Source organism: Ambystoma mexicanum, chromosome 1p, assembly GCF_040938575.1.
Source record: "Ambystoma mexicanum isolate Mex_15411 chromosome 1p, UKY_AmexF1_1, whole genome shotgun sequence".
In the NCBI taxonomy this organism is placed as follows: domain Eukaryota; kingdom Metazoa; phylum Chordata; class Amphibia; order Caudata; family Ambystomatidae; genus Ambystoma; species Ambystoma mexicanum.
The window spans coordinates 1,432,013,591-1,432,039,078 of record NC_090921.1 but is presented as its reverse complement, the minus strand read 5'-3'; the positions used below and the strand labels follow the sequence as shown (position 1 = coordinate 1,432,039,078).

The 25,488-nt window shown below is 45.4% G+C and overlaps 1 protein-coding gene across 1 annotated transcript in view; it reads right to left on the bottom strand.

The window, feature by feature from the left end:
* Positions 1–25,074, bottom strand: part of ZNF536 (zinc finger protein 536) — a 1,807,595-nt gene extending 1,782,521 nt beyond the window's left edge. Inside the window, exon 1 of the mRNA XM_069607083.1 lies at positions 24,829–25,074. The gene's annotated coding sequence lies outside the window, so the exon portion shown is untranslated. The remainder of the gene's footprint in view (positions 1–24,828) is intronic.
* Between the last annotated feature and the right edge of the window lie 414 nt (positions 25,075–25,488).

Genomic DNA, 25,488 nt, shown 5'->3' with positions numbered 1-25,488 from the left:
ATGGCCATAGGCCATGACTTGGACCACCTGTCACCGGTTATACCTCAGTCACCAATGGTATATCACTATTTTTTTTTAAGACACTGACAAATTTGTAAAGCCTTGATTTCAAGTCCTTGCCAATGCTTCTTGCACAACTTTCCCGCAAATCCATCCATGTTTTATTTTTTGAAAAGTGTCAAAATGTGCGTACATAAAATAGTCATGTAATTTAGCTCCCAGTTGACAAAATCTATTCAGACTTTGCAGGAAAATTCAAGGTTAGGTCTATAATCTTTCTAAAATCTTTTGTGCACATTTATCAAATGGCAACAAAGTTCTAAACCATCTAAAATGTTAAAACCCCCTCTCTAATGTTGCCCCCTCTTCAGAAAATCCCACCAAACTTTGCAAAAACATTCAAATCTGGGCCTTAAATCTTTTTGCAAACTTTATTCCAGATTGGTGAAACAGCACCAAATTTATAAGCCTTTCAAATGTGTTGGGATCCCTACTTTAATTTTGTTCCCTCTTGGCAAAACAGCACCAAGCTTTGTAGAACCATTCAAGGTCAGGTCTAGAATAATATCACAAGATATCAAACAGTTTCATTGAGCAGCGCCAAAGTTATATGCCATCCAAAAACTGCTTTTCACCCACCCTGTAATGCAAAAATATGTATGGATACCCCCGAACATCTGTAATGTTCGCAAACATTACATGGATGTCCCCAAACTTTTTGCGGACTTTGAAGGTGGAATACCACCCGTTTCCTGGCTTTTTATGGCCATATCCCATCCCATCCTTATCACATTTCACCTTCCCAGAGATTGTTTTATTAGTTTGACAAGTGCAATGTGGCATATTTTAATATGTTTTTACTGCTATGTTCGCGGACAGCGGTTGCTGTCCGTGAATCCAACATGGCGGGCATTTCCCAAAAATATGACGCGCCTCACGCTTTTCACTATCTAATCAGCAGGCACGTCCGATGTCCACGGACATCATGTTGCCCTACGGACAATTCAAAGGCCTGTCCACGGAATGAACAGGGAAGTGAGTCTGCTGACTGAACCCAGATATCACACATTTTTTACCTACTTTTCTGCGGTTTGAAAAAAAAAACTACTGGGCGGATTTACACCAAATTTACAAAAGCATGCTTTCGGGACCAAGCCGTCTCTCCTGCTGCAGATTTGGTGAAAATTCGTCCAGTGCTTTGGGCTGCAGGTGTGACCAAAATTAGTTTTCCATTGTGTCTTTGGGAAAAACCACACATTTTGGGACCCCTCCATAACTTTGACACCTCCCACCCCCCCCGCCCCCCCGGACCCTCTCTCTATGAAACCACACCAAACTTTGCAGACGGCCTCATACTTTTTGACAAAGTTTTGTGAGGATTCGTCCAGGGGGGTGCAAAGTAATAAGCCTCCCAAAAAGTGTTCTTCCTATGGGTTGAGCAACTTAACCATAACTAGACGACCGCTACCGCAGGCCGTGTAATATATGAATTTCAAACTTCTATCAGCATTCTATAACTGTTTAGAAATACAATAACCACTATTATCATCAGAAATACATTACCATTTATAAATTTGACAACTATTTAGAGGTTGACAAAATTCTTTCAATTGCACATAATTATTCAATGCCTTCTTTGTTCTGGCGCAGCTACTTCACAGAAGGTCTGCTGTAACACAGACATTGTGTAATGTATGTTTTCTGTGCTCATATATTTCGGTTCAGATTCCATTGTCATTTTTGCAGATGTGCCATGCAATTTCCAAGAATCATCAATGTAGAAAATCAGGTAGTCAAATCAACTGTATGACAGTAACATGTTTAACTCTATTTCTGTTGAGTACCCAAACAATACACCATTCAGAACTTCCACCAAAAGGTGGCATGCAGTTATTCATAAAATTAGTCTATTCATTTCAGTCTGCTGTCCAGCAAACACACTTTGATCACTGCATTCATTCTCTCACTGATCATTTTAGCTATCCACCAAGGTAATGACATCTACATTTCTGTGTTGTTCAGGTGGACATCTTCCGTAGTGCATTTCTCTGCCTTAGGTTGCTATGATGAATGCCCTGTCAAGTGTTCTTTGTTAAACACACCTGGCATAAGTTCAGCAATTTCAGACTGGCATCTTCAGAAGTCTACTAATTAGATTAATACCATTGTAGTGGTTTTATTTACAAAAGCCATTAATTACCAATAACAGTCCGCAATGGGCCAGAAGGTCAAGATATGGCAGAGCAACAAACATATCAGTGGTAGTGTGCCCAAGAGTACATACTCAAATTATTGATGGGGTAATGCAGGGGAATCAGTGATTGTAGTCATCCATTCAAGATGGGACCTACATCTCTTGCCAGTAATTAGGATATGCTACATGCCTCAGGCCCTAGTTGTGCCCGCAGCACTTTTCTTAGCCTCCGTGTCATGCTTGAGGGCCAATGCATTTTTTGGTACATCCAAGATGTTTCCAGACGTTGTCTGCATAAGAGATCCCTGTATCAAGATGCTCCGAGACAGCAAATCATTAAAATGCCGGCCACAAGCACAGTGACTACAACAAAGACCCATTAATAGAATCAATGTGGCAATGGGACCAGAGAGAAATTAGTATGGTAATTTCAGAATACTGTCAAGAAATAATGGCAATGATTGGGAATGATAGAAGGCAGGGGGGTGCAGAACAAATTACCAAAACAAAGCCTAGGAATAATATGATATTGGAAACAATGTCAAACCCAAATCTATAGGCAATGTGAAAAAGGAGTGCAGTGGCAGCCATGTATAACATGCAAGAAAAAAGGCAAAGGAGATTATGATGAGTGCCGGGCCTGGCAGCCTGCGTGAGGGGTTGAGGATGTGATGGGTAGGTTCAACAGATAGAACAGGAAGGCTCTTTTCTCTCCCAGTGCACTTAAGGCCAAATGTTGGTCTCTATTCTATTTATATTTTAAAAGACACTCTTGGAAGAAAAGGCTGTATACTAACGTTAATCAAATGCCAAAGATAACATGAAGAGTTTACATAGGAAATGGTCAACCCGAGGGGTCCGGAGGTTCATCTTATAGACAATGAGAGTTAAGCTTGAGTTGTTTATAATGTGAGTTGGAATCATGAGGTGGAATACATCCCCTAAATTGATCTTCACCCGAATACAATTTTATATTGTATATGAGTTTTACTGTTGATTTGTTGCTGTCTCACTGTGAGCCGGCAGAAAGGGAAGGCCTTTTTTTACTTTATTTTCGTTCTACAGCGAGGCCAACCTGTGTGACTGGGTGTCTTGGAGGTGGTCTGGAGGTAACCTGGCAACAGCCCACAGGTGGTCTGGAGCTCGCGTGAAGGCAGCCAAGAAGAGGCCTGGAGGTGGGTGGGAGGCAGGGGCTAGTAAGTGTTTATTCGCTGTCTATTGGTTGGCAGAGGGAGTGACACGAACATCAGCTTGTATACTGTATGCCTCACATCGAAGAGCGTTTCTCACACAGATGAAGCACCCACAGCCTTCCATTATGTTTGTGAATTTACTGTCTTCCTATAACGTGGGGAATCACATGGGTGGGAGAGGGACTGGAGGTGTGGGGAGTGGGGCGGGCGAGAACAGGAAGGGGCAGTCTTTCTTAGAAGGTCGGAGAATAAAGGCCTATCTTATACCCAGCTTGGAGTGTGTGCCTTTATTGAATACATGGCGCAGTGCGGGAAGTGAATGTGGAGATTGAGCCAAGATGGTTCACTACACTGGTGACAAAGGGACGTCTGGTGGATGCAGAAGGAGGTAGCCCCGAAAAGGACACGCCGCGTAGGCAACACACGGCCCGCAGAGTGAAAACACTGGAGGTGGCCTGGTAAGATGTGCAGAAGAGCGCGCAGTCACGGCATCCAGCAATAAAAGGCCTACAACCCTTTAAAATAAGGCATGGCACGCGGAGCAGCAGCAGCAGCTGCGCATGAAGCGACCATCGCTAGGGAGGTGGGGGAACCACCCAGCCCTATCCCCATCTTTGAAGCAGTTATAGCTTACAAAAGTGACATTGAAGGGGCATCAAGGCGCACAGGCCCTCAGAAGAGGATAGTTCAGGCTGCAGATGGACTGGCACAATCAACAGGAGGAGCCCATTGGGGCATACCCCATTGTGCCTGCGAGGACAATCCTACACACACAGAGTCTGACGATTTTGTGAATCCAAGGCACGAGTCGACAGGACTACCAGAGTGAAACAGTAAATAAGGACACTGGTGACACTGCTAGATAGTGGCCATTCCAATAACCTCATGATGTCTGATCAAGACCACAGCGCAATACCTGCGCTGCCTCCACCCAAGCCACAAGGGAACCTGCCATCGAGGATGCAAGAACATCTAGCTATGCAATTGCCAGGACATTTCAATCTCATGGAGACCAGCACTCTACGACCCAGATGGAAAAGGTGGGTCAGGGACTTTGATGTGTACTTACGGGCCATAGGCCCCCTTAGATGATGAAAAATAACACAGCCTATTGTCCCTTGCCATTGGACAAAATGCAAGGTACATCGTGAACGAACTTCCTGCAGATGCCACAGACCCCTATGCAAAACTAAGAGGGGCCCTCACGGAATATTTCAACCCACACACCAATGTGAATTACAAGCGCCACGTGTTCCACTCAACCAGACAAAAAAATCGGAGTCCATGGATGCGTTCATAATGAGACTACAGGTAAGAATTAAGCACTGCAACTTCAATAATTATTCCAACGAAGAAGCACTCAGATCAGAAATAATTGCTGTCTGTGAATCCCCTGTATTCCAAAAGTTCTTCTTACAGAAGCAACGTTCGCTGGATGAAATCGTGATGTTGGCCAGGTTTCACATCGCGCTGGAGCTGCAAGTAGAAGCCATGGGTGGCATCAAGATATCGACGAGTCCTCTGAAGCATTTCACAAAGTGACCACGTTTTCACCTCATTCTCAACATATTGACCCCTACAGCTTTAGATGTGAATATGAGATCCCACATGAAGGCACATTCCCAGCTCTGGGCCAACAGTGCATGGCCTGTGGAGGTGAGAACCACTTCAAAGAAGTATGTCACATGGCTCGCAGTCAAGAGAGAGGAGATGGGACCCAAGAGGGGACATCAAGACAGAAGGACAGATCTGCTCCACTCCACACAGTGGCGCCACCTCCATACGAGGCTCCACACAGACATCACTAAGACAGAGCGGAGGAGGGTCGAACACCCAACCAAGCCCTGAATGGTGCACTCATCGCTCGGCCAGACCGGCGAACCAGAGAAGCCCTAGATGATATGTTAGGTGATTCATAGAGCAATCAGCCTCGGAGTGCGGATCAAGCTATTCGTCAGCTGAAGAATCCCAAGAGGAAGCAAAAATCCAGAGAACCTGATCAGGAAGATCCCAAGAGAAGAGGATACCTATACGCCTTAGACATAGGGGTGACAGTAAATGTCATAAGTGAAGAGGTATATGCCAAGTTCCCAAAAGCCCCACGTCTAAAACCTGCGGAAGTAAACATATACCCATATGGATCAAAAACCTCCCTACACTGCAAAAGTTACTTCACAGCTGGGTGTAAATATAAGGGACACCCACAGATGATACCCCTACATGTGCTGTAAGCCGCCGCCAACATCGGATGCATCCTGAGTTCCATGGCTGCATTGAAAATGGGTCTGATGCACGTAGTGTATCAGTGGATGGGCCATAAATACATAGATGTGACAGACAAAATTGAACAACTATTCCCCAAATTGTTCAAAGGACCAGGAAAACTGCAAAATAAACAAATAAGCATGCACATCAACCCTGAGGTGCACCCGATAGCCTAACACTGCAGAGGCATATTCATAAACATTCAAAGACACGAGGAAGAAGAGCTGCACAGTTTACCTGAGCAAGGCATCAATGAAACAGCAACAGGAGCCACTCCTTGGGTTTCCCCTATTGTCCCTGTTCCAAAAAAAGTATCGGACATTCTCCGGATCTGTGTCGACATGCGATGGCCCAACGAAGCAATCATGAGGGAAAGACACTAAGCTCCTCGAATAACAGGCATCATACATCTACTGAACGGAGTACGGGTCTTCTCAATACTAGACCTGAACAAGGGTTACCATCAGTTAGAACTGAGCGAGGAGTCCTGATTCATTACAACTTTCACTACGCACCTAGGATTATTCAGATATAAGCGATTTAGCTTTGGGGTGTCCTTGGCCACACAGATCTTTCAGGCCGAGGTATACAATGCTATCAAGCATATCCCCCATTCTTTGAACTACAGTGATGATATTCTAGTGTTGGAAAGGACCAAGATCAACATGATAACACCCTTGCCAGAGTATGTATGGCGATAGAGGCTGCCAAAATGTGAATTCCAGAAAGGTCATCTACAATTCTTTGGGCATATCTTCTCAGCGCAAGGCATGATGCCAGATCCCAAAAACTTGGATGCACTCACAAACGCTGCGCCGCCCACCACCGAATCTGACTTGCATTCATTCTTGGGACTTGCAAGTTAGTGCACCAGGTACATTCAAAACATTGCCTCTGTGTGCGAGCCCCTCCGCATGCTCACCCAAAAACAGGTGCCTTTTGTCTGATCTGGAGCCTGTCAAGAGACTTTTGAATCCATACAACAATGCATCTCATCTTCAGACAATATGGCATACTTCAGCACGTCCAGGGACACCGAACTCACACTCGGTGGTAGTCCAGTGGGGCTGGAGGCCATTCTGGCCCAAGTAGAACCGAACTCACCAGAGAAGAGACACATAGTGTCCCATGCAACTAGAAGTTTGTCTTGAACAGAGCAGGAATACTCACAGGCTGAGAAGGAGGGGTTGGCTGTAGTATGGGCCTGTGAATATTTCCATTTGTTTCTATATGGGAAACCGTTTACAGTGGTGACTGATCATCAAGCCCTCCTGTTCTTAATTGGAACATGTCACCTCCGATCGCCCGATGGGGTCTCCGGTTAAATGACTATCAGTTTAACATCAGCATAGGCCAGGCAAGGAAGAAAACCCAGCAGATTTCCTGTCCGTCACCCAATACCATCTGCGAAAACAAGTCCCTCAATTGCGGATCAATACATCAACTATGTGGCACAGAGGCATTGTGTCCATGAAGCATCTACTATACCAAAAGATTTGGTTTCCCCAAATGGACAGTAATGTGGGTGGTCTGCTGAAGACATACCCCATCTGCTCCACCCTGCATCCACATACCAGTCCTGAGCCAGTACAGATGACAGAACTGCCAGAGCATGCCTAGGATAAAGTGGCCATTGATTTCTTTGGACCCATCGTGGGGAGGGGCAATACATACTCGTGGCCATGGATGAGTACTCTCGCTACCCAAACATACAGCTTGTGGCTTCAACATCAGTTTACCACACCATCCTGGCTTTAGACAGAATGTTCACAGCATATGGAGTACCTTGGGTAGTAAAGTCAAACAATGGTCCTCCATTCACTGGCCAAAACTTCAAGGTGGCCTTCAGACACTGAAGAATGACTCCCCTTGGCTCTAATGAATGGAACGGTTGAATGCTTCATTAGCAATGTCAAGAGAACCATTCAGATTGCTCACTTAACAGGAGACTCAGTGGAGAAGATCAGCTTTTAAGAGACTACAGGAACACCCCACATAGCACCCTTGGAAAGACACCCTCTGAGATCATGGGACCAGAGGTACAGGAGTGGGGCAGGCGAAGACAGGAAGGGGCAGTCTTAATTGGAAGGTTGGAGAATAAAGACCTATCTTATAACCAGTGGTCAAAGTGGGTGGGAGCAATCGGGACCGGTGCTACTCTACTTCTTTTAATTAAGTTTTACCATTCCTATACTTTTATTTTAAAAAGAAACCATTCCGGAATGGTTTTGTTTTAAAATAAAAGTGTAGGAAGAAGTTGAAACTTGCACTTTCAGTGCACTGCACTGAACGTTCCCTTAAATACCATGCACATGTGTTTTGGGGTTTGTATTGTGCATGGGAGGGGGCATGGCGATGGGGTGTGTGAGGAGCAGTGCAGACCAGTAGGGAACATAGCTCCACTACTTCTTTTCGTACACTTCGACCACTGCTTATAACCAGCTTGGGCTCCACGCCTTTGTTCAATGCATGGTGCCGTGTGGGAAGTGAATGCGGAGAGTGAGCCGAACTGGTTCACTACAGTGAAGATGGATTTGTGAGGCAGCGGCATGGGAGGTACATGGCTTCACTGTTTATTTAATAAGAAATGCTTGAGAGGCATACTGCACTAGTGGGAAGGGAGGGTGTGATATCACCGCAAGGGTAGTATAACTTTCATAACTTTCATAATCCCCTGTGCTGATGTCACTTGAGGAAGTTATGACATTCCAGTTTGAGTATACTATCTAATGGATTCATTTGAATCCATATATACCCAAAGTCTACATATAACTCTTCAACCGCACATTTCTTTTTCCATTTCAGAGCCCTGTAAAAAACAGATGTCACTATTAACCAATGTACAGCCTTATTGTAAATTAAATGTTAAATGCACAGATGGTAGATATCAGCGAAAGCAAGCACTTTGTCTGTTTTTTCGGTTATGCGTCTTGATCTGCTTTTTGTCGGTATAGCATGTTTCTGTGTTTTTCTGTCATCCTTCATTTGATGGTGTATGTCGTCCCTACTTTGCTGAATCCTGTACACTGTACTCAGGTCTCTACAAACAGCCTAGGCGGTGCTTTTGCCTTTTCTCTGATGTAATGCAGGCATTATCATCTCCTTGGGCTGTTAAATACTCCAGCTCTATTTTTTTTAGCACCCCAGGTTACCGCTTTAGCCAGCCCGTTGCAAGGGCTGGAATGGGAGTAACGGCCCGGTGCCCACATTATCTGCCCTTGCTTTGCTCGGGTGCATAACCTTGGCTGCCGGTCCGCTACCCCTCGTTCGAGCCATTGTAACGGGGGATTAACACCATATTATTACAAAATGTAAAACCAAGTGGATTTTGCCATAAAACACTATTTAAAATCCTGATATTATAAAATGTTGCTTCTGATCACTAAGGTTTGTAATGTATTTGTTCTGGATTATAGGGACCAGGAGGATATCTCAGGGGCAACACGTTTGTCGTGGAAGCAAGACAACGCATAGCAACACAGGTTTATATCCCAGTTTCGTGCTTAGAAACTGGTCTCCAGTATTAAGTGCATTATAAAAGAACAATTATTACATATTGGGTGATTTCTCCATATTTGGTTTTAGGAGATCGAATTTGTCCCTGTGCCTGAGGATTGTCAGCTCTCTGTGTCCTTCTTAATGTTGTCTCTTCCTGCTTCTACATGTAAGAGCCAGCAAATAATGATATTGCGCAAAACTCTATTTCATTTTATTCATTTGATTGTTTAATGCTCCGATCTAGCTCAAGAGTAGTCAAGCGCTGTACACGGTATGGCTTTTCAGCATTTAGGCTGCCATCTTTTAACAGTAGCACAGTACTGTGAGTTGTGGGCTCTGTGTCAGTATGTGCGTCCATCAGCTTTTGTGAAATTAGAGAATTGTTGGAGGCATTCCCAGCTGATACCTCGATCATGTTCCAAATGGTGGGTGCTTGACAAGAGAGGGGTTGTTTGTGGGTCCTCCCTTTGTGGTTATTCTTTTTTTCAAGCCATGCAGTTGAGTTGTGAGTCAAGCCGGTTGGTCGATTTGCTGCACGAGGTGCATGTGCCACCAAATGTATAGAGCTGAGATGCTAGGTACACTGATGTGGTACTTGTGACTGTTTTGTACATGATACATGCATTCTTGAACTGTATCCTGGCCTGGAGAGGAAGCCAATGTAGTTCACATAGGATGGGAGTGATTTTGTCAAATTGCCATGCACCCATCATTAGGCATGCTGCAGCGTGGTAGACTACATTTAGGGAAGTCAAGTAAGTGGCAAGGAGCCCTGTCGGAATGGATTTATTTCCATTGATGTTCATGACCACAAGGACATGCACTATGGTCCAGAGTTCCTGTGGGGGGATGAAGGATTTGATTTTGCAACGGGTGGAGATTTGGAGCTAGGCCGTTTAGGCTATCTTGGCTATGTGTTTTTGGAAGGAAAGGCTGCTGTTGATGGTGAAAAAAAAGAATGTTGCTAAATCATAGGACTACAGATAAAATCTGTTTAGGCGCAAATCATTGAGCCACTGTTGGATGAGTTGGTGTTTAGTGGGGAGATTGATGAGGATCAATTTGGTCTGTGAGGGATTACAATTGAGGTAGGCAATCGACATCCAGGACAGGATGATGGCTAGGTAATCACATATACAACTTATGTCCTTTTAGCTTTTTAATCTCATGTACAACTGAGGATTGACTGTGTATTGGTGGATGCCTACACCAGGATGTTTGAGAAGGCTGCCTAGAGGCTCCAGGTAAAGGTTAAAGAGAATTGGTGAGAAGATGGGGCCTTGGGACACTCTGCAGGAGACTGTGAGTCGGTTAGAATGGAACATGTTCATCTGGGCAACCTGCGATCTGTCTGACATGTAGGAGGCAAACCAAGTCAGCAAGTCAGGGTTTTGAAAACCATCCTGTCAGTAAGGAGGCAGAGGAGGATGTGGTGGTGTATAGTGTTGAATTTGGTCCAAATGGGTAGTGTGCATCCTGGTGGGCATCTAGGGATAATGCAGGGGGAGGTTGATTCGAAGGTCTGTTAGATTTTCTGTTTTTCTTCAATGAAAACATTGTTGATTCAGCCACTTTTTTCCTGATTGATGGCACCTTGGGGTTGGGTGATGGTTTGGTACAGTGCTTTACTACTTCAAGGGGGCTTTTCTAGTGTTAGTGGTTGACCGCTGGTGGTGGAGTAGGAAGCACATTTGACCTTGGTGATCGGGATCCTACTAATGGCACAGAGACTGTTGAGGTGGGTGAGATCTGCAAATGTATATTTTTTGTGCCTCCCTTTCTCTAAATCTCTAATTGAGCATGTGCTTAAGGCAAGCTCTGGAGTGTACCAAAAGGTGAATGTTTTGTTCTTAGAGTGAGGGGATGTTTAACTTGACCTTGTGGACCATGGCCGAGTGGGTGATTAACAGTGGGAGGCTGGCATGGCTAGACCAGACAAGTGGGATAGGGTCTGCCAAGGTGATGACGGGGATGATGTAAAGATTAGTTCTAGGGTCTTGTGTTTTCTTTGCATAGGAGAGAGCACAATTTGTTTAAGGTCCATGAATCTGGTGAGTGCATATAGCACCCTTTGAATGTGGTTGTCAGTGTGAGACTCAGGGACATTAAAATCTCTGAGAAAGACAGTTCTCTAGCCAGGAAAAGTGCTATTGCAGCAAGTTTAATTTGTCTTTGACTGTGCGGTGTGAGGGTGGAAACTGTCACTTTACTTAGGGATCATCTATAATCCAGCCTTTCCCACTGCCATCATTATGTGACATTTACCTCCTACCTTAAGTCTGCCCCCACCCCTGATCTCCTTTGATGCAGCTTCTCGCTGCTTCCCTGTCTCTGGCTCTTTGCTGTCAGTCTATTGTCCCCAATGCTTTGGTCTGAATTTTTCTCTGGTCGTCCATGGAGCAGCTTGCACCTAACCCCCTGCTCTAGCCCTCATTCTGAAGCCACTTGGTTTGGTCTAACAATGCTTTTGGGAATGTCATTTGACCCTCCTTCCCAATGTTGTGGTTTTCCCTATGTCCACTGTGCTATTATTTGCCTTTGACCACTTGTGGATGCAGAGGCAGTCTTCTGTCTTGCTCGGAAGATTTTGTGAAACTGATTTGTTTGAGTCAAGTATACATCAAACAAGGTCCCTCGCAGATCCTAAATTTGGAATATATGCCTTACATTTACACTATGGAGGTCTTTTATGACATTAGGTGAATGGAATGGAATTAATGTTTCAGCTGTGCATTCTCAGCCTTCATCAAATACCTACTTGTTTTCTTGCCATCGTGAGATTTTTTTGCTAGTATAAAACGTATGGATTCTCATGGAATCTGCCTGTTTGAGCACCTGCTAAAAGCAGGCAGATTTATCAGGATTCATTGAAAATACTTCCTGACATGTGTAAATGGTAGAAAGTATTTACACATTTTGCAAAAATGAATGCAAAAATGGGAGTTAAAGAAAATGTTGCCTGTTTTACACCTTGATTTTGCACTCCATATTGAGATGAAGAAAGGTGAATGAAGGGGACGAAGCAGCTGACAAGTGATAACATTGGTGTCCCCTCCAGGGTACTAGCATTTCATTTAAAATGACTGTGCGACAGTAGATGGCATGTAGCCGGGGAGTTACCAGGAACTGCTTCACAGCCCTCCTACATCTAATAGCCAACTCATTACCAAAGTCCTGCTTATCTCCAGTTGCAACAAATTACCTTAAAGCTCATTTTACAAAAAATCGTAAAGTGCCCGGAGTGGGACCACTTACATTTAAATTTACATACAAACAGGTCTCCTCCTGGCAAGTTTCATTTTTTACACTGCTGAGTACAGAGTGTAAAGGTTTGGCAGAAGAACGGATATGCCTCTCTTTTTTAGTCCACAAAGCACAATGAGTAAACTCTGCCTGTCATGTATGCATGGCTGGCAGCGCATACAATGAATTCCTATGGAATCTGCCTGCTTTTTGGTGGTATAAAAATCAGGTGGATTCCATAGGAATCCAATGGTTTTATGCAAGCATGAAAATGCCATTCTGTAATAAAACCAAGTGGTTGGTTTATTAAAGCAGAGCGTAAAAGTAATGCAGACTTGTAACTCGCATTCTGCCGATCCGCAAAGATGCAACAGAGCATGAATAAAGGTGTTAAGACAGGTGTTGCACCTTTACACCTTTGTTTATCACCTTCATTTATGCTCGGGTGGGCGTGGGGGGCTAGCAAAATAAACCCCTTTCTGATGTAAAAGTGTTCTTCATTAAGAGACAACTTTTCCCATAACATGTTTTTCATTTCACTTGTAGCATCCAGTCAGCAATTAGCTATGAAAAGACAACTCTTTGCCACAATTTCACCAGGGTTACCTAGTATGAACCTTTTCCCCTGTTTCGATGAACCCTGCTCTTCAACAGGAATATCCCACTACTTTGAACAATGCTTTGAATCTCCATTTCATCCCTATGACATCAGCCTCGACACTTCCTGTGACAAATCATCTTTCTGGCCCCAGTGGTCCAGGGATGAATATAATTTTCTAAACCATCAATCAGCCCCACATCTCTAGGACACCACAAGGGATCCGAACTGTAAAGGGATGCAGAGGACAGACAGTTTGAAGAATGAAAAGGGATGCACTGTGGATACTGACATGATGGTAGTCAATAAAGTAATTAATCGCAATAGTTCAAGGATACTTGGTTTCAACACAAAGGGAGCAATGGGTCATAAAATGTCACTAGTGGCTTTTGCAGAAGGACCAGGGAGACAGAACCACAAAGTAACTTGAGTTTGTAGAAGTTCTTGGTGTCGACAGTGTAGTGTTGGTTTCAGGGTGCTTTGCAGCTTCTGCAACAGAGTTCAAGAAGGGAGAAAGCTGCAGGTATCAGGCGGTAGACAGTTCGGCGAGTGAGGCTAGATGGATGACTGCAGACTGGCCTACACGGCAGCTCAGGGTCAGGAATCGTATCAGTGCTGGTTGGCAAGTCTGAAGCACTGGTCGAGGTGTCTCGAACGACGTTAGTGACTGCATCGTGACAACAGAGCAGTGCAGTCGGTTGCAGCTCGGGGGGCTCCGCTGGCTCAAAAATGTCTTTTAAGGCGGATGCTGGGTGATACTTGTCGATACACTCTTCCTAACTTCTTCACTGGGCTTGTGTCATCCTTTAAATTGGATGGCCCAAAGCTAAGGAGAGTTTAGCAGGCAACTGCCTTGTCCTTGGTTTGGTTCAGAGACTCTCTGGCACCTTACATCTAGGAAGCTTGCTGCTGATCATAGCAAGGCACACTGTGTGCTAAGGGTCCTCTGGATTTAGTATCTCCCTCTGTTACCTGGGAGATGTTTAGGGGAGGGATCTTGCTTCCCTCTTGGAAATCCTGGCCTTCCTTCACTGGTGGAGGATGTAATGCAGACTCTACCTTCAGGTGGGGTCCAATGCTGAGTTGTTCTAGCTACTACTTGCAAAGTCTTCAGATGATCTGTGCAAAAGCGGGGCTCAGCCCTCTTTTAAAGCCAAATGGGCCACAGTGATTGGTGTAGGCTAAGCCTACCTTAATTAACCAATCATGGGTCCCCACCAACAATCTCCTGTATGCATGAGGTCATAACCAGAGTGCTTTCCAACAGAAAAGGTAAAGGGGTGAAAACATGTAATACTAAGTCCCACCCATCTTCCTGTCTTTTGTGGATCAAAGTGTCTCATTGGTTAATTGAGCTCTCTGTGATTCCTGATTAAAGCGGCAAGTCTCCCTTGAAGTTGTGTCGAGAACAGCATTTCTGTCTCCATCAAATCACATTCTCCTACCCTCTGAATGGTGTCCCTATGTGGGGGGTTGCCTACTGTAAACACACGTACCAGAAATGACAGCTCACTGTCATTGATACTTTAGGGTGGGAGCTGGCTTCAGGTTGACACAGTGCATATGAAAGAAGTGTTGGTTTTTCCTGTCTCGATTGTTTTAGCCTCTGCCGCCAGTCCCCCTGTGGGCCTGTTTGAAGTATACTCTATTAGTATGTTAATTGTGTTAATTGCTGCCACCATCTGCAGAGGGTAAACAAATGGGCAGGGAGGATCAATTGAGCCTTTGATAGTTAATTAGGCTGGCCATGACAGGAGGAAGGTTTTGGCCCTCTCCCTTCTGAGATGCATTGTGTACTCCACCTGTCAGATCCCAACTAAATATGACAGGGAGGACTGTATCTGTAGGCTATGTCCACCCAGAGTACACAGGTCTATGTGTATGTCATGCAGTGAGCATAGGAAAATGTGTGCAGATTAGCCCACCACATTTTCCAGAGGTTGATCCTCCATCATTCAATTCCATGTAAAATTTAAAAAAAAAGCCCATGTGAGATCACACCCACAGTGCGGATTGTCGAATTCCTCACACTTCCATATTTCCCTGCATCTTTACTTGACATCTGCACCTGTTTATTGGCAAAGTGTGATTATCCCCCCCAGTTCACACTTCTTTGACTTCTTTGGAAATGCCTGTCCTCTGAAAGTCAGCAAACACTTTCAATTGAATCCTATCTAACTCCTCCCCACCAACATCCCACTCATATCCATTCCATTTTCATGGAAGCCTTGGCCCACTCTCCAGCACCCCATTCGCCTCTTCTTCACCACTAAATTATCTCTTTCCATGCATGCTAAATTGAACAAAATTAAGCTTCTCTTCTCAACTCTCAACTAGCAAACACCAGCAAAGTTGTTAGATTTGAAAAGAATTGAAAACAAAGCGTCCACCTTAAATGAGAAAGTAGAATAAGTGATTTGAGTTGGTGTCATGGCTGCCACATTGCCACACAGTATGAGATTTGATTCTTGCCTGTGGCAATCAACTGTGAGATGGACAAAATTGTGGATCAGGTCGCCCAGTAAATCTGAATGGTTCATCACGTAAGAGGTGCTTGTAAGAGGTGCTGTTAACATGGGGTGGGGGACCCGCAATGCTAAAAGTTACGTCCTTTTCATTGCTTCCATGCAAAATGGTGTGTAAAAGTAAAGTGTAAAAACAGACACAGTTGCCTTTATGGTTTGGTTTTACACTATGTTTTGTAAACAAGTGTACATGCTACATGCCATAAACATCGATTGTAAATGCATGGCAGAAAACATTTACCATCTATTCCAGTAAGATCTGCCTGCTTTTAACAGGTGCCCAGAAGCAGGTGGATTCCACGGGAATCCCTTGATATAGGCTAATACATAAGGGCTGCAGGCTTTCGAAGGTGAAGAAGGAATCTGTGGCAGAAATGCTGCTTTTCTTTCAATCTACTCTACCTGAAAATAGATCTGAAAATACCCGGCCTGTAAAAGTAAGACTTAGACCGATTACACCTTTGTTTTACTCCTTACTTTTACAATCTGCAATTGCAAAATGGAACCCTACTTCCCTTATGATGTTAGAGGACATGAAGTATGAATATTCTTTTTAAATTGCGAAACTCAAATCACGCAAATGAGTAAATGGTAACATGAAAAATAAATCTGAACATGCTATTCTGAACAAACAATAAACGGGGCAAAGGTACTTTTTGTAATGGCATAGCGTAAAAGGGACGTACGTTGTAAGATCGAGTCCCAAAAAATTGAATTACAAAATTGCTAAACCCACATGTTCACATTTTGTAACTTATTTTTTCTTTTGTCCACCGCCACACATGTAATGTAGGCGGGGGACGCCGCTGTGACAACCGAAGCCCATAATACCGAAATAGAGAATCAGGGGAACACCACACTCCAGCCCCGCTCCTCTTGTTCGTTTTTTTGGAATTCAGTCTTGTTAACCAGGCCGAATGCACACTAATTGTGCATTCAGTCTTTTGTTCTGATTTTTGGGCCAGACCTGCGTAAAAGTGTATGCATAGATGTCCTGCATAAAAATTGTACGCATCATCATATTATCATTGGTTTGTAAAATTGAAGGGTGGCACAGAGTGGAATTACCACTATAATTTTGCATGTATTTCGTACTACCTGCATGATATTTTCATGCTGGCTGTAAGGCATCGGACTCCTCTGGAATCCGTCTGCTTTTTTACACCTGCTCATAGCAGGCAGATTCATAGGAATCTGATGTAAATGCTGAATACCAATGCGTAAATAACAGGTGGCATATACACGATTTGCACTATAAAGTGCAAAGAGAAGGCATTAAGACAATTCTGCCTGCTTTCTGTTACTTTTTTTGCACGTTGCAGTGCAAATGACAAAAATGGCACAGAGAGGACCAGTTTGTACTTTAGTGCAAACGTAATAGTTCCCCTCTGTACAATTTACACAAATCTGCAAAATGAGTCCTGGTGAAGGCATGAAATAAAGAGCCTATACTCCTCACCAATGTATAGTGAGGAATTTATCGATTTTCTGATGAGCAACTTGGATGAATTCCCCTTTGATATGGCTTTGTATCAGAGGCTGCTCTGCAACATTATCTGGATCAGGCATATTGCATGTGTGTGCAGGCTATACTGTATGTGCAGTCTATACTACATTGTATGTGCCCAACCGAAATACACAGCACCGAACTTTCAGCGACGAACCATAAAGCTGGAAAGCAAACATTACTGACACTATATGCCATATAAGGCAGAGGACTGCAACCTGCGGCTGTCCAGATGTGTTGGACAACAGCTCCTATGATCTGCTACCATTAGTTACGCTGGTTGGAGCTGATGGGCTCCAAAGTTTGCAGACGCCTGATATCAAGTATATAACATATTCACTATCAAAAATGGTCTGTCCTCTCACTGCCTGTTCACCCTGAATGGAGTTAGTGACTCATGTCGATTTTGAGGAAGGACAATTTTGAGCTCAAAAGGGACATTCAAGGATTGTTGAAAATGGTCGTGGACCTGATGGCCCGGGTCCCCCCCCCCCACACAGACAGTGGTTGTGGAATTTCTGGAGGGAGTCTCAATTGGGACGGTGTGAGTGGCTGAGTGTGGTATACAACTGAATTCCTCTGAGATGTTGGTTGTAAACTTGATTGCCCCTAATACCTGGAGTATCAGGGGGGTGAGGGGGGCTGTTAGTACTCTGGACAACCCAAAAAAGGATTGCTTTTACCCTATGAATTTGCCAAAAAGCCTGGAGATTAGATACGAACGAGGGGGCAGTTTGTAAGAGACTTCTGGGTCCCTGAGATAAGGATGTAATAGAGGTCACAGTGAAAGATCCTCTGCTTGTCCAGGGAATCCTGGAAATTTAACAACTTTCCCCTCCCCCGAAGGAGCTAAGAATCTATATAAAAATGGCTCCACCAGTATGTAATCATGGCAGTGATATGAGATGCCCAGGGAGCTATCGGACTGTGGGAGGCAGGTCCGATGGGCTGGTGGGTAATCATCCCCAGACCAGGGGTAACCTGGAGAGAGGAACAAGTCTGTCAGATGGCAATAATGTGGCACAGGAAGTCGGGGGAACAATTGCCATAGGTGGGGGGGATCCAGCATAGATTGCTCCAGCTTAGTGGGAGCCAGTAGCAGGTGGCTAGGAATTAATGGGCTGGGCAACCTGGGCAGAGAGAGAGTCCTGTGCGATCTGACTTCATCGTGGAGCAGGAGTCTATGGTATCGCGACCCACCCCTAGTCATCATATAGACGATGGGTCGGTACAGACTTCACCTGGGGTTTGGGTCCTCTCCTGGAATATTGCTGGGGTCACGAAATAACTATCTGACAACGATTGGCTTACTTTTGTTAGGGATTCTGGGGTGATTTGCCTACAGGAGACTTGGGATTTGTAACCCCCCACATCCAAGGGTTCGCTACCATTTCCTCTTCAGCCCACAAGGGGGTGAGGGGTCATCCCAGTGGGGGGGTTGGTGATAATGGTAAAAGTGTGGTTGCTTAAGTCAGAGACAAAGATTGATATAGCTTGCCATGAACTGCTTGTGATTCATATCAATTTGCGGGATGATTCCAAGATCCTGTTGATTAATTTTTACAACAAGGCCACAGCTGTAAGGGGCATGGAACTGATTGATAGAATCACAAGCATTGTAATGGAGTGGAGGTTGCGCTACCATGAGCCCCTTAAAATCTTGGTCGTGGGGGACCTCAACTTCCAGTTTGAGCCACTCCGCTGTATGAGCGAGATTATGGATGAGGAGGACAGTCACTGGTAGTCAGGACTCTTGAATGCAGTTTATCCTTTAAGACAGCACAAGCACGCAGAAGTAATAGCTAGTCCCAATCCATAAGAAAGGTTCCTGTAATGACCCAGCCAATTTTAGACCGATCTCTTTACTGGATGCTGGGGAAGAAATGTTTGCCCGGCACTTCTATCTCATCTGCTCAAATGGGAATGTAACAACAGGATTATTGACCATTGCCATGCCAGCTTTCGCAAAGGGCTGAGCACAACTGACCCAAGCCTCTGGCTACGGTTGGTATGTGATAAATATGTTGTCCTCAGGAAAACAAGTGTCTATGCAGTGTTTGTTGATCTACTCATCGCTTTTGACACAGTTCCTAGACAATGGCTATGGGAGGTCTTAAGGAATTATGGGATCCTGGGTGCACTCCTGGTGGCTATTCAGGGTCTATATTGAGGCAATACTGCAGTGGTGTGGAGAGGAACTGAGGGGAGTACTTTGGGTAGTATTGGCATCAAGAAGGGTGTCTGACAAGGGTGCGTACTGGCACTGATATTGGTTTGTTTATTAATGCTGTCATAGGGGAGCTCCTGGGTGCCCAAACCGATGCCCCATCTTTGGCTGGTGAGACGATGCCTGTCCTGTAGTTTGCAGATGATGCAATTCACCTATCGCTAACATCCTCTGGTGTCTGCATGCCACTAGAGATCTTTGTCTCTTTCTGTAGGCAAAATGGTCTATCGCTTAATATCAGTAAAACTAAGTCTATGATCTTTAATATGATGGCTAACAAGAGACAGATGGGCATTAGGCTGGCATTGGATGAAGGAAAAATTGAGCAGGTAGCCAGTTATGACTACCTGGGGGTGAGAGTCATGGAGTCATGGGGGTGGTCATTGCATCTGGAGAAGGCAAAAATAACCCTGGCAAGGTATAGTGGGGCTCTTGCCAGATTTACTAGTGAACATGGCAGTGGGGCTGTACGCGTCTCTCTTGAGGCGTATAGAGCACAAGCAAGGCAGGCTGCAGTGTACGGCACCAAACTGCGGGGCCAGATGAACTCCCACCCCCTATGCATGGTGGAAAATACTTTTTTTTTATTGTCTTGGGCTCACAGTTAGTGTGCCAAATACTCCAGTACTTTTAGAGACAGGTATGCAAGGGATTGTCTCAGTATGCCAGCTGCGACTGGTGCCCTATGGGGTCCGTCTGTGGATCAATGGAAATGTTTTGTTATTTAGAGAGGCACTGTTAGATGTTCTGGCTCAACAAGGGGGCAGATTGTGCAAATGGTTCATGCATGTTAAGAATCTGCTGGGGGACCTGGGGCTTGAGGAGTATTGGCTTAATCCATGTGATCTAACTTCTGGCTCTACTGCAGAGGTGAAGCGTGCGGCCCTGATTAACATTGAGCGCGAAAATGTGTTGAATTCCCAGGTGTATGGAACCTTAGCCCGTAATGTTGTCATTAAAATTCAGGTTGGATGTGAGGAATACTTAGATTGCATTCCCACTAATTTCAAAAGATCTCTCTATACAAAATTCCGTTTGGGGTTCGTACCCACCACTGACTTGTTACATAAGTGGGACAAGGCTAATTACCTGATGCGTGTATTATGTAAGGATTCCAGAGAAGACCTCTGTCATCTGATCTTGCTTTGCCCAGCCTCCATGGCAGAAGGGCAGACAGGGTAGGTCCTGAGCGGGCAAGGCCCACCCACAATCTGTAAATGCCCACTTAGCAGCACTGTGTGAGCATTTACAGATGTTAACGTCACTGCGTTGGGCCCAACTATATTAGCTTGACGCCACACTTGTGAGACAATCCTGGCTATGCCTCTGCTCCATGGGCCTGAGGAAACGTTTTGAATCGTGGCAGCAGGACAGTCACCAAAGCTATGGCTATATGCCTAAACTCTGGTGACACGCCTTTGGTTTTTGCAACCAGCAGTTATCTGAAGTTGGTATGGAGATCTCGTTTAAAGAGGTGGAAGGAGTGCGATTATTTTTTCTCGCAATATGAACTGTATTTTAATTATTTTATGAGGCATTGTTCCTATGCCAGTATTTGTTTTTATGTAATGACCTGATGATGGCGGTCTTTTTATAGAACTGTTTAATGTGCATATGATGTATTTTTTGAATTTTTGCTTTTATGACTTGTTTTCTTCGAAATAAAGCCTATGAACGAACGAGTGGTAAATGCCGTTCTCAGGATTGGCCCTAATTGAATTCTTGATTCCTAACTTCAGAACACTAGCGTAACCTAATAGGTGTGGTGTTAGGTTGACTGAAACTGCTCAAGGGAAAAGGTAGATGGTAGACATTCAACTGTAATGCAATGTCTTCAATATTGATTTGGGGAAAGCATTGGTTTCTACACTAACTACTTTATGCCCTGCCAACATTTTCGGCAGATGTTTGAGTGGCCGGTCTGCCTGCATATGCACTCACTCAAATGTGTCAATTTCAGGGAAGTCGATGCACACACTTTCTAGGTCGGCTCCCTTTTGCTTGGCTTCCTAAAGGAGCAGAAGTAATGTCCAAAACAAACAACCAAAAGAAATAGATTCCAGCTGAGTTAAAGGGACTCCAAGGGAGATATCATGCAACTTTACATGAAGCTAAGAAGACTGGGAAACGCACAGACACACAAAGCAGAAAATATGATTTTTACATCAGAGCAACTGAAAACGATACTGCCTTTGCAGTGGCATCCAGCAGCGACAAACAGTATAGTTGTGCCAGAAAATGTGCTGCCATTCAACACAAATGCAAGGACACTTGCAGTGCTCATGTATGCTGTCTTTTCCTGTGGCTATTCACCTCTGCCACCTCTGGCACCCTGTGCCGTTCAGGGCTATTTTAATCCTCAGGGCATTATTTTATTTCAAATCTGGAATTTGCACCGTACATGGGGAATGTTACGGAAACATGTTCTGCTACACATTCAGATGGCTTCAGAAAGCTGATTGAAATTGGATTGAAAGGAAGTTGGATGTAATTCTGAACACATCAAAGGGAACAAGCGCTAATTCACAGAAGTGTTTTATAATGGCAAAACCCCATTGGAAAATGCTCTGTGAATTAGGCCCTAAGTGTTTTTGCTTATCAAAAGTAAGTGCTGGGGAGGCGCTAGTTCATTGAGGCCAATATCTGATGACATAGTGCCTTCATCAGGTGTATTAGTGTGACTCCTCATTTAGACACCTTGCACTAAACTCTTCCTCCTGTCAACATGCTCTCCTCCCCAATGCATGGTGTATCATCTGCATTATCTCCAATGCCTCACTCATCTCCCAAAGTACCGCTCTGCCCTTCCCTGTCAGTTGTTTAACCTCCAAATCATCCTGCTCCAGTGTCACAGGTAGGTCTTCTCTGCACTTCAAGTTTCCTATTTCACTCCTCTTAACTCACCCTTCCCCCCTCGATCCCCTTTCCTGACTCTGATAACCAGCCACTGCGCCTGCGGAACCAACTTTTCTCTCTGACGACGTTCTCCCCTCAGCAACGCCTTTGCCTTTATTACCCTAAACATCCCCTATGACACCCCCGCTCCACACATATGTTGTGCACATATCAACGTGCTCTCCTTTCTGAATACTCTACTGCCCTCCCCCAAAGCAATCTCCCTTTCCCTGAATCCCTGGACCTCTCTTCAGTCAACCCGACACCTCTGAGGAGATTACATTTGCAGCCCGGTTGTCACGGATACATAGCATTACCCAAAATACCACTTCTGCACTCCAAGTTGTTTGCTCATTCACTTCTCCCTAAAAATATGCCCATTCCCAGTCAAAACTGGCAGGCTCTACCTTCTCTCCCCTCTTCTCCTTTCACTTGGCACTTACCACATTCCTCCCATAATTGCAGTTTGAAAATCACTCCCTATCATCGGGAGCATCTTATTCCACTCCTGCACTTTGCTTTTAATTGTGTCCATTTTATTCAACGGAACTGGCCCAAGAGTACAGCTCGCCATATTAAATTGACGGAAAAATGAAAGTCCAAAACTGGGGCATGGTGTCCCCAGTGACAGAGTCAACTGCTTACCGTTAATAATCCCCCATGAACATTTCCATCCTCAGACACCCATTCGTGCCCTGCTTCAACTCTCTTCTGCCATTGCACCCTGCGACTTTTTCGATCAAAGGGATCTTTCTAAAGAGGGCTTGGGGAGTTGAGCACTCTCTTCAGACGTCTGTGTGCAACCTGCAGTCACTGGTTGAAATCCAAGAAGACACTACTCAGATTGCAATCCTTCAGTGGTCGTTAAACTCAGTACCATTACACTGGGTAACAATAACACCTATTAGTAGAGGGCTTACACACTGTAGGTGCCCAGTATAAAAATGCAATATAAAAAAATATATATTATGATATGGGTAAAACTACATTGTAGTGCTATATACAAACGTTAACATGTTAGGATCGACACCTCTCCATTTGCTATGTCTTAAGCTGATGCGTCTGCCCTTTGGCCTTCCAATTCTCCCCTTCATCCACACATCCCCAGACCCCCAACCAGGGTTTTCATCTCCTCAACCATCAGCCCTTCATTCCCCATTGACGCTTTGCTCATCTCCCTGCACCCCTCTCCCCACTGATGATGATATTATATGCATTGACCCACCCACTGCCCACTGCTATCTCTACACATCGCCACCGTGTCGTAAGCGGGACTTTGTATCGCATATAAAATGCCGAGCACGCGTTCGAGGGTAATGGTGTCATCGGTTAGTGACGAACATATAAAAATGAGTACCGAAACGAACCTGGGAAAATAAATGCATTTTTAATATAACCCCAGAAGATTACTAATCTTCCAATCTCGTTATTTTAAGGTCCCCGTTTTATATAAAGCTGATACAACGGAGTTTATTCCATTGTAAACTGGATAGAAGGAAGGTTTTTTTTTCTTTTTTTTTTTTTCTCGTGAGGGCTCAGAGACAGGCACTGTTTTTTTGTAACGCTTGGAAAGGATAGTTTCACTTTGAACAGGTTACAAGTAGTCGTCTCCACGTTACTGTTAGTTGCCTTATTTCTTAAGGCTCACAGGCAATCATCTTTCCGTATTACTTTTATTCTCGCTGACAAAGCCGTCATTGTACTTAAAAGTCACCTGCGTCCTTGCCTATCTCTTAAAAGTGGCGCTATTCAGTTGTCAGACACTTGGAGCCCGGGGCAGCCATTCCCCTTGTATGTGAAGCTCCCAGGCAGCGGCGTTGCCTTTGACGCTCCGAAGCCGTCACTTCAGGCCCGGAGACCGTCGCTCCCACTTGTTTGTACCGCGCGCTGGCAGTCCATTGGCCGGCGCTCCGGGGCGCGCGTTCGTTCCCCTGTTCCTGGCGGGCTCCGGGGCGCACTTTCCCCTGTGTTTGCGTAGCTCCTGGGCACGCTCTCCCCCGCGTGCCGCGCCTCCACCTCGCCCGCTTCCGCCGCCGCCGGCGCGCGCTCCGGCGCAGGGTACAGTCCGCGCGGAGAGCAGGAAGCGGCGCGAGGAGAGGACTGTGCTCCGTGAATAATGAAGCATGTCCTCATGATTGACTTGCTCGCTTCCCTCTCTGCCCGGGAGGGGGCGCCAGCCCTCCCCCCACCCACCCCACCCTCTAGATCCCCAGGGCACCCCAGGAGTACGCACCCTGCGAAACCCCCTTCACGGGAGCACTCCGGCAGCACCCTCTGCCCCCCCTGTCACGGGCACACTGCGCCGACGAGGGAACGACAGCACTTCCATTGTCATCCGGGCATAATTCACGGCGGCTCCAGAGGTCTTGCGGCACCGAGCTTTGATGAGCCGAGCCCTTCACATTAAGAACCCGCACAGATCGTCCATTTTCTCGCTCTGTCAAACTGAGGGCGAGCCCCTCTGTTCCGGCAGCCCGCCCGGTCCTGACCTTGAGCCCGTGCACAAGCACACTTCTCACACACCCCCGCCGCGCCCCCCGGCTCCCGAGGAAGCACCCTGGCACGGGCAGGCTTTGTGCCGCGGGCACAGCTTCTCTCCCTCCCGGGCGCCGGCGGCACACACACACACACGCACCCACCCTCCGCCGGCAGCCCTCTGCATCCGACAACCGAAGGTCCTTACCTGCTCCCGAAACTCCAAACTGTTCTTTCTTGGGGGAAAGTCTCCCGCGTCCCGGCGGACAGGCAGCAGCAGCACCCGGAGCATCAGCGGCCCCCGCGCCGGCGTTTAGCACAAGTAATCAGCAATAAAATGACGCTCATCTGCACTGTAACCTTGTGGCGTATTTAATGTAAATAAGCCAGTTATGTTGCCAATCGCAGGCACACAAACACATGAAAAGGTCCTCAGCTCTGCGTTCTCCACCCGCTCGCGCTGTATTTACAGACACACAAGCCATCGGATAATGCTAAAACAATGGCACTGCCAAATGATTATGAAAATATGATTTTAATTAATCACGTAGTAGGCAAGGAAATTAGCATACGGTAATTAAACTTAGAGAGAGAGAAGGGGAAACGTCACGAGGTTCTCTGCCTTAAAGGTTCATGGTAAACATTCGCAGATTTTGGGTGAGGGATGGTATAAAACAGGTTGTTCAAGATACAACTTTTTTGGGGGGCGGGTGGATAACTTTGTAAAGATATATGCGCCATAGGCTAGGTTTTTAAAGAAGGAACAGCCATCCGAATGAATGACGACCGCAGCATGGCATTCTTTAAAAACTGAGTAATGCAATTATAAATTCCGGGTCACATAGTTGACAAAAGCGTACGGCATGAA